Source organism: Myodes glareolus, chromosome 20, assembly GCF_982192425.1.
Source record: "Myodes glareolus chromosome 20, mMyoGla1.1, whole genome shotgun sequence".
Taxonomy (NCBI): Eukaryota; Metazoa; Chordata; class Mammalia; order Rodentia; family Cricetidae; genus Myodes; species Myodes glareolus.
In genome coordinates this window covers 50,890,043-50,898,797 of record NC_142045.1, presented here as the reverse complement: position 1 = coordinate 50,898,797, position 8,755 = coordinate 50,890,043, and the positions used below count along the sequence as shown (strand labels likewise).

The window sequence follows — 8,755 nt, the reverse complement described above, 5'->3', positions numbered from 1 at the left end:
AAACGAGACCTAAAAGGTGTGAAAAGTTAGAAGAATTTGGAGAAAATAAAATTATTCCTAGTGAATTCTAAGGATAATTACAAGTCTCTGCACAGCCAGAACCCTCACGTCTCTGAGATGTTCTGAATCTCAAGTATAAGGGGTTGTGCAGTGGAGGAAATAGGGGGGTGTATGTCATCTCGGGATCTTTAGTTTTTCTAGAAGTAGATCAATGACTCAAATGAAGGAATGGAGGCTCAGAGCTGAGAAATAGATTTGGGGTAGGGACAGCCCTGAAGTTTCAGGCAGGAAGACAAACTTGGTCCAATGCTGTTCCCGTCTTCAAATGTAAACCGAAAAACACACAGCAATGACAAAGTTTAGTAACACCATCACCTGTCCTTAGCCACCTTTCCAGATGCCCACAAAACAGAAGTCCACATCACAAGAGAAAGGAAAAGCTCCCTGTTTTATAAGAAAGATGCCTCCTCTTTAATCGTCTCGGTGGGGGCATTAATATTTTAGTTTTTTTATAAAAGATTCAGGATTGCTTTTTTGAGTGACAGCCTCTTTCAAAAGAATCTCGGAGAGAGAAACCTTTCACCTCTAGCTGCCCATACTGAATCAGTATACTGAGACTGACTACCATTTAAAAGGCAAATGTTGAACTCAGTGGAATGAAAGGTTACGGGAGATAATGCCAAAAGGACAGAGTTCATCAGCTTGCAGTCACATCCGGGTCAGTGCTGCAAGGAGAAGAGCTGGAAGGCATGGAAAGAGTTAAATTCCTCTGGATGAATATTTGACTTTTTTAACAGGCCATAATTACAAAGGAGAGGATTATTTGGCATTCTAGAGCGCACTTGACTTACTGTCCCAGCACCAGCTATGCCTATACCTTGTAAAATGTCTAATACACAAGAACCCATGTGCCCACACATGTGTGAACACATATGGCACATACACACATATGAACACTGAAGAGCCATTTGTTGTTTGTATATTTGTGGTTCCATATCTTTTTTCTTAAGAATCTCTTGCACAGTAACACTCAGAATCTTCTGAACCAAAAAAGTGACTTTTTGGCTATTAATTTACCAAGAAGGATGATCAGACAAAGAAAAGAAGATTGAATGCGCATCTTGGTCCACTCACTGTTTTCTTAGATGGGGTCCCCATGTGCACAATGCAGCTGTGCAGTAGAGGACACCAGTGCTGACGTCAGTAGATGGACACCGTGAGCAAAAGATCGAGAACTGACCGGCAGGAAGGCACAGAACCAGCACTTTCCAGACTCACTTCCTCCCTGCAACTCTGCTACACAGAAACCAAGGATTATAATGTCATTTCAAAGTTCTACTGTCTTTTAGTAGTCTGTTACAAGCTAAGGCTTTAAAGAAAAATGACTTACTCCATCCACAGATATTATAATTGTGTAACATTGTCTACACCAAGATGTATAATAGAAAAAGATGAAAGATAAATAAAATAGAGAGAGATGATAAATGGATGGATAGATAGATGATAGATAGATAGATAGATGATAGATAGATAGATAGATGATAGATAGATAGATGATAGATAGATAGATAGATAGATAGATAGATAGATAGATAGATAGATAGATGCATAAATAGATATATAGATAGATAGATGTGTGTGTGGGTGGCTGGGTGGATAAATAGATTAGATAGATAGATAGATAGATAGATAGATAGATAGATAGATAGATAGATAGATGATGGATGGATGAATGGATGAATACATACATACATACATAGATGTCTGGATAGGTGGGTGAGTGGACACATAAATAGATTAGATAGATAGATAGATAGATAGATAGATAGATAGATAGATAGATAGATAGATAGATAGATAGAAGATAGATACATACATAGATACATAGATGTGTGGGTAGGTGGGTGGGAGGATGGATGGATAGATAGATAGATAGATAGATAGATAGATAGATAGATAGATAGATAGATAGACAGACAGACAGATGGTTAGAAAAATTTGGCTCCCATAGTGTATAACACTGTTACATGTGGCTCATTGGAGTAGAGGTGGTCTTATTGGAGGAAATGTGTCACTGTGGAAGTGGACTATGCAGTCTCCTATGCTCAAGCTCTGTTCAGTGTGGTACACACAGTTGCTCCTGTTGTCTATGGATGAAGATGTAGAACCCTCGACTCCTTCTCCAGCATCATGTCTGCCTGCACACTGCTATGTCCTGCCATGATGATAATGGACCAAACCTCTGAAACTGTAAGTTAGCCCCAATTAAATGTCTTCCTTTATAAGAGTTGCCATGGTTGTGGTGCCTCTTTACAGCAATAGAAACCCTAACTAAGAAAGACAGACAGGCAAGCAGGCAGGCAGACAGACAGACAGACAGACAAATAGATGAAGAGATATAAAATAGATGATAATAAGATAGACAAATTCACAGATATACAATATGCATTTGTGCATAGCTATATACATATATAAACATATGTTTCTGTGTATGCTGTCATTTTTCTAAAAATATGTTCCCTTCAATCTAATATCATTCTACCTTAGGAAAGAATTGCCTTAGCAATATTCGTAGTTTTCCTAAATTTCCTTCTATTGAAATCATATAATATTTTAAAAGATAATCTCTTTCAAATACTTAATCTGACTGATATTCCTAACATTTTGCAAACATCACCCCCCCCCAGAAATATAAAGATAACGCATTACTACTATGGTGCTCGTCAAGGAGCAAAAGTGGCTGCTGCTTGGGCCAAGTGTAGCCTGAAGAGTCTTAGTAAGCATACCAAATCTGATCTAAAGCAGGCAAAACATTTTAAGGCTCATGAATCACTCTTCTACTTTGCCATGACCCCAGATGTCAACCCTCTACGACTATCTCCTTCTTCCTAGCGTGTCTCTGTCGATGCCCTTCTAACTAGACTTCACTCTATCAGCCACGCACATTCTGCTGTGGTTTGAATCTAAAACACCTTCCATGGGCTCGTGTTGTTCCCCCAGACAGTGGTAGTGCTGGGGCATACTCTCTTATGAAACAGAGCCCTCGCTGGCAAGAGTAGGTCACTAGGGGCAATACCAACCTACGCCCTAGCTCTGGTTCCACGATGTGAGGAACACCTTCAGTATTCTGACCACTATAAACCCTGCCATGCCTCCCCCCACTTTGATGGACTGAGATGCTCTGAAACCATAAACCAAAATAAACCCTTCCCCCTTGCATCATTCATATCTAGGGTGTATAACCAGGATATGCGGCATGAACCCTAGAAAACTTATTTGTGAATAAAAGTTTTATCCTCAGCCTCCGAGCATTTGAAGGGGACTAGCTCACCTGCTTCATTTTATCAGGCTATGCTTCTAGTTTCAGCCCAATGAGTCAAAGCTGATTGGAAACAAAGGCAGTCACCTCCCTAGCCTGAGAACTCTGCAGTGCCAGAACAGCCCCTAGGACATGCATGCCTCGGTGACTGCTCTGTGCCACAACAGGTGCAGACTGATGTGCAATCTAAAATAGCGGTCAGTGAATCTCTCCCAGCCTTCTCCATGTTCCATGCTCCTGAGAGCTCGGCCAGCCTTCACACACTGTGCTTGTGGGACTGCTCCCAGCCACAATTCAACCTGTCTACCCGGCACCCAGTGTGCCACTTTCCTGCTCCAAAACTTCAGTGCTCACTACTGATTGTTACTGGATGGAAGTTTTCAGACTTCCATAAATGTTAACCCCTGCCCAGGCCAATCTGGTTTCTCACAGTCTGAAGTTCTGCAACTAAACGCAGCACTGTGCTGTCCCACACAGTGACCCGCATGTCTGACATTTCCCAAGCCTACATCCAACAGCAGCGCTTTAAATGCTTTTCCCGTGCTAGACCATCCACTGGGACAACTTTGACCACTTTGCTTTGTTTGTGATATAGGGAATATGCAGTCTTCATCATTACAAATAAGCATTTTAAAGTAATTGCTTACATCTAAAATTAAGCAAAAAAAGTTTGTCTTTAAGTGTAACTAAGTTGCTTCAAAAGATGGTTTTCCTTTTTTATTTTTTTTTTGGTTTTTATTTCTATTTTTTAACTGATTCATAAATATACACATATGTCTGGAGTGCTATATGATGCTTGCAATGTGTACATTGCATAATGTTCAAGTGCAAGTGTGACTATTTTCTCCAGCTTTTACCGATTCTTTGTGATGGAAACATTCCAACGCAGCTGGAGCAGTGCTTCAGGAGGTAGGAGCTCTTCCAGAGAACGGGAGTTCAGTTCCCAGCAGCCGTGTTAGGCAACTGCCTGTAACTGCTCCAGGGGCTCCAACACCTTTTTCTGGCCTCCCTTGGAACCCACACTCACAAACACATACGCACATAAACACACACAAAGATCAAAACGAATTTATAAAATAAGAAAGAATTGAAATTATCCTCTGCTGGTACTTTATTTTTCAATTATACAAATAAACAGCACATTATCATAGTCAGTCGTCACTCTACGATGCAAAAGACCGTTCAAATGCATCCATCTTGCTGAACTAACTTGTTACATTTGCTAAGCTTTTGACGTCACTGTCGCACCTCATTCTTCCAACACTTGAGGAACCGCTTTCCTTTCCTCGGCTTCTGAGATCAACTGTTTTATATTCCACATATGTGTGAGATCACACAGTGATTGTTCTTCCGTGTCTACATCATCTCATTTAACACAGTGATTTATAACGTCAGGCTAACATCAGCACCAAAGGGTTTACGGCATTCCTGGGGGAAAATAAGGACTATTATTTCTTTGGGTGTGTCTGTGTGTCAGTCTGTCTGTCTGTGTTTTACATGTATGCGAATGCATTGTCTGTTTTAGATGTATGTGTATGAAGTGTGTGTGTGTTCTGTTACATCTCTGTGTGTTCCTGTCCATGTGTGCATGGAGCTCCACATGTGTGGAGAGATCAGAAGCCAACGTTAGGTGTTTCCCCACTCACTTCCACCTTATTTTTGAGGCAGAGTCTCTCGCTGAAGCTGGAGCTCACACTGGCTGGACTGACAGCCAGAGAGTCCCAGGACCCCTGGCTCCAGGACTACAGGCACACCCTGCTACACTCAGCATTTTGCATGGGCTCTAGGATCCCAAACTCATCTTTTCACGCTCGTGTGGCACACACTGCAAGAACTGAGCAGACCACATCTTCCATTTCTGCGCACTGTGGCAATGGCACAGCCCCAGGGTGTTGGTAATGAATTAGCCCATCCTATTGCAGGGGAAAACACACACACACACCCTCCAATGAAGGCTTTTCATAGGCCTCTGAGTCCCCTCCCCACTTACCCAGACTTCTCCGGAGACCTCTGTGTGCAGCCCCATTTAGTGAACAACATCCCAAGTAGCTGTTGGATGTTCCCACCTGAGTCTGATTCTGCCAAGACAGGAACACTGAGTAGGATCATTCCTGCCAGCCTTTTCCAGCCCACTGATTCCGTCATGCTGTCCAGCCAGCCTCCATCTGGTCCATGCTGATACCAATTCTTCCTTGACATTCCATGTTTCTCTTGCTCTAACATCTCTGGCTTTGTCTGGGATATAATTAATAGTTATTTGATTCACAAAACTTATGTACAAATTTTGTATATCATTGGGACTGGAAAGCCTGGCAGAGAATCAATCAAAGTACTTGTTTTGTAAAACATCACTCACTGTAAAAGAAAGTATAAAATACTAAGCAGAGAACATATTTTTAAAACACATTTAATATTCCTATAGAAGATCCTCCATATAGTCAAACCTTGTCTTCTGGCACAAATACAAAGTTTAAAATACTCAAATGATCTGTGAAATACAAACATTTCCATCTACTAATTTTAAATATATATATCCCACAAATTCTGTTCATTTTTACAAATAATTTGAAGCAAAACAAGGCCTGATTGCATTTACCTGTAACCCCAGGACTTAAGAGGGAGAAGCAGGGGGTTAGGAGTTCAAGGTCATCCTCAGCTACATAGCAAGTTCAAGTTCAGCTCAGTACCTATATGAGCCACTGTTTCTCTGAAGTAACAGTAATAATAGCAATCATTTGGGCCGATATACAGAATCAAGGTATGTAAAACAAAATATGTAAAATAGGTATAAAACCATGATCATTGATTATCAGAAAATCTTAATGTGCTTTCTGTGAGTATTAAACTTAGTTTTGAGTTTTATATCGGGTAATCAAAAAAAGATGAGTATTAGATTATACCATTTTATTATTCAAAGAAAAGAATGGGGGAGGAGGAGGAAGAAATGGGGAAGAGCTCGTACTTGCGAAGGCTGTGGTTTCCTGGGAGCGATGGCTCCTCGGCCTCATCAAGGAGACACTGCTCTTGTCCTCATTTGTTTCTGTTGCTGTGACAAACACCATGACCAAAAGGAAGTTGAGGGGAAAGGGTTTATCTCATCTTACAGATTACAGTCAGTTATCAAGGAAATCCAAGGCATGAACTCACGGCAAGAACCTGGAGGAAGGAACTCAAGCGGAGACTGTGGAGGATGATGCTTCCTGGCTTGCTCCCTGTGACTTGCTCAACTACCTTTCTTAGCCAGCCCAGATCCCCCTGCCTAGGGATGGCACTGCTCACAGTGGGCTGGGCCATCTACCATCAATTCAATCGGCAATCAGAAAACTACCCGCAGAGACCCCCACTGTGCAGGCTAATGGAGGTAGCTCAGCAGTTGAGGCTGCTTCTCCCTAGGTGCGTGTAACTGACAAACAAGATTAGCCACAGAAGTCCTATAATGACAGAGATGTTTCTCAACTCAAAACTCTGAAGTGGGATTCACTATCTGTGCTAGAGATGTAGTCCAATTCATGACTAGGAAAGTCATAAAGACAGAATTGCTTGTTTGCTAATTACATTTCCATGCTGCCAAACATTAGAAGCTACATGACTTGCCTATTGTGGTAAATACTGCATGTGAGTGTATATTAATGAGTATAAATGAACTCAACAATGTTCCTGCCTCAATAGTCTGAACTAAAGGCTAGGCGTGTTTCCTGTCCCTCCTGCCTCACCAAGTGATCATATTAGTGACAGTGAAATTCCTCAGTACGGGAATCAAAAGCACTGGCTTTAAAATAGTCCATGAATAGAAACTGGATTGAAACTTATTCCCAAAGAAACAATAATTGAAAGCATTATGCTTTATATGTAATAATGATAATGTTATGTATTATAATTATATTATGATCCTATGAAGCAAGGCTACACTCAGTGCCCTGCCGGTCTAGCACATTACAGATGTTTGATAGTCACAAGTTCCCATTGAGTTGTTCCAGCATTATTAGACCCAAACACCGTATGTTGAAGACCCCCTTTGTTGAAGACCCCCCGAGATGTACAGGCATGTGACAAGATTGACAGTTTAAGGCTCTAACTCGCACACCCCAGAAGGTTTAAGAACATCCATCCCTGGCTTACCTATGGCTACAGTAAGCAGCCTCCTAGCAAAAATTGTTTTCCTACACTGTTATTTCCAAGTTCCTTCTCTTTGGTGGTCACGCATTTGTAAGAACAGATGGGTGCTCCTAAGCAAGGCTTCGTGATCCTAGTGTCCAAATTAGACTAGTTATAGGGGTGTCCTGGAGCTTTTGGTTCTCAAAGCGAAACTTTATGCTATGGGAAATTAGAGCCACAAGGAATCCCTTGTCGTGGCTGCTCATCACACTCCTGAAGACCTCTCCTTGGCAGAACGTGTGTGTGTGTGTGCGTGCGCGCACACACACAATAGCAGCGCATCTGTGGAGATCAGAAGGACAAACTCCTTTACAATGTGGGTCCCAGGGATCAAATGTAGATAATCAAGTCCTTACCTGTTGAACCATCTTGCCATCCCTTGACAGATCAGTTTTTAAAATGTCATAACCTTCCTGTGAGCTTCCACCTGTCAGTCAAATTCCACCCCGGAAGACTGTATGTTTCTGTCTTCCACACGTCCAGTGAGAGCCTTAAGGTGTCTGAAGGCAGGTGCTGTATCACCTAATAGTTACCTTCCTCCAGTTTCAGCAGCCTCTAACTTCAGCCTGCTTTCCACAGCCGGGAATCCCCTTCCGCATCTTGGTTTCCTTCGTCTGAATGAGCCCAGGTACCTCATCCTTCTCCCCACCTTTCATCCTTCCGCCTGCAACTAAAGCGCATGCTTGCCTGACCAGTACCCTCAAGGAATTTATAGTACTTGGTGCTAACTAAAATCACACCCAAAAGCTAGTGAGGCAGAGTTATTTCTCTAATCCTGCACCTCAAAACATATTTTAGCCAAGAGAAGAAGTTGACATCTACCCGGACAACATTCAGTCACTCTAGCCTGCTCCAACTTCTGCCACTCCACATTCAATGACCCAGTACGGTCATCATTTTATGACTGTAATCAAGGGGAAAATCCACTTCAGATGCCCTTTGGATTGGGTTTCAATGAATAGATACAATGTTTCTGTTATAAAACATGCTCTCCACATTCTTCCTCCTTTCTGAACGTCTATCACAAATGGCCTGGAAGAAGCAAATGTTGCCATACCATGATCAACCTGGGTGGTCATAATATAAATTCTTCTCTAGTCCTTGAAATTCCAAACTAAAAGGAGCCATCACCCTGTTAACCTCATTCTGGCAAAATACTACAAGCCTGTTGTGATTTGGATGTGAATGTCCCCTCAGGCAAGAGTTTGTGTTTAAACACTTGGTCCCCACATGACAACCCCAACATGCACTAGAAGAACACAGTGAGAAAAACGCTTGTCT

General features: G+C 41.9%; 1 long non-coding RNA gene across 1 annotated transcript; it reads right to left on the bottom strand.

Annotated features, from left to right (window-relative positions):
• Window positions 1-4,412: 4,412 nt before the first annotated feature.
• Window positions 4,413-7,444, bottom strand: LOC148118842 (uncharacterized). Its single transcript, XR_015735792.1, has 3 exons — window positions 6,282-7,444; window positions 5,310-5,554; window positions 4,413-4,747 (listed from the first exon to the last, which is right to left on the bottom strand). It is a non-coding gene; the product is annotated as an uncharacterized LOC148118842 (long non-coding RNA).
• Window positions 7,445-8,755: the final 1,311 nt, after the last annotated feature.